Source organism: Oncorhynchus keta, unplaced genomic scaffold, assembly GCF_023373465.1.
Source record: "Oncorhynchus keta strain PuntledgeMale-10-30-2019 unplaced genomic scaffold, Oket_V2 Un_contig_2052_pilon_pilon, whole genome shotgun sequence".
Lineage (NCBI taxonomy): Eukaryota > Metazoa > Chordata > Actinopteri > Salmoniformes > Salmonidae > Oncorhynchus > Oncorhynchus keta.
The window spans coordinates 37,377-38,832 of record NW_026282061.1 but is presented as its reverse complement, the minus strand read 5'-3'; positions in this window follow the sequence as shown (position 1 = coordinate 38,832).

Sequence of the window (1,456 nt, the reverse complement as noted above, 5' to 3'; positions counted from 1 at the left end):
CCTGATTTAGACCTGGGACACCAGGTGGGTGATTCCCCTCTAGTCAGGGCCTGATTTAGACCTGAGACACCAGGTGGGTGCAGTTCATTATCAGGTAGAACAGGAAGCCAGTAGTTGTCTGGACCTCCAGGGTAGGATTGGAATAAACTCCGGCGTTAGAAGCTTGTGTCTCGACTGTCTCCCGGTTTTTAGAAGTGTTTCAAATGAAACGACGACCGTAAATGTCCCTCTTGTTTCAACTTACTCAACGCTCGACTGTATAATGAGAACCGTTTCCTCTGTGAAGCTGACCTCGGTGCTTTACTAGAATGTAGGCGAGGTTCCGCCGCGGTTCACTTGGTATGTAGCCGTTGTGTAAGTCTACACACCACTGAGACGGTCTGTGTCACAGTGGGGTGGGGGGGGGGCATTTCATGTCCTGTTATAGTCGTAGGCCTGTTGTCATGGTAACGTGGCTGAAACCACTGACTCCTCCTCCCCGTTTCAGTAACACAGCACATGTTTTCATTCAGTGTGGCTGTGCACGTATTCTCACACGTTTGGATTCTCTATAAATATTTCCCAGAATGCATTACATTCATAATGTAGGTTATTCTGCGCTCCATTCAGGGTATCGGGCGGGAAAATAATTTTTTGTTGTTAATGTAGACCAATGAAACTAATTTAAAATGAGTTTGAGACAGTGTAGGCTAGGTGAACTCTCCTGTCCTCTGGCAGTCTGTTGACCAGCTCTCTGAATGGTTGTTGGGGACATTGTTAGCATGGGTTTAGAACTCTGTTTGTGTCGTGGATGAAGGGGTGTCCTGTATATATAGTGTATGAAGGGGTGTCCACATACTGCTGTATATATAGTGGATGAAGGGGTGTCCTGTATATATAGTGTATGAAGGGGTGTCCACATACTGCTGTATATATAGTGTATGAAGGGGTGTCCACATACTGCTGTATATATAGTGGATGAAGGGGTGTCCTGTATATATAGTGGATGAAGGGGTGTCCTCATACTGCTGTATATATAGTGTATGAAGGGGTGTCCTCATACTGCTGTATATATAGTGTATGAAGGGGTGTCCTGTATATATAGTGTATGAAGGGGTGTCCTGTATATATATAGTGGATGAAGGGGTGTCCTGTATATATAGTGTATGAAGGGGTGTCCACATACTGCTGTATATATAGTGGATGAAGGGGTGTCCTGTATATATAGTGTATGAAGGGGTGTCCACATACTGCTGTATATATAGTGTATGAAGGGTGTCCACATACTGCTGTATATATAGTGTATGAAGGGTGTCCTCATACTGCTGTATATATAGTGTATGAAGGGGTATACTGCTGTATATAGATGAAGAGGTGTCCTGTATATATAGTGGATGAAGGGGTGTCCTGTATATATAGTGTATGAAGGGGTGTCCTCATACTGCTGTATATATAGTGGATGAAGGGGTGTCCTCAT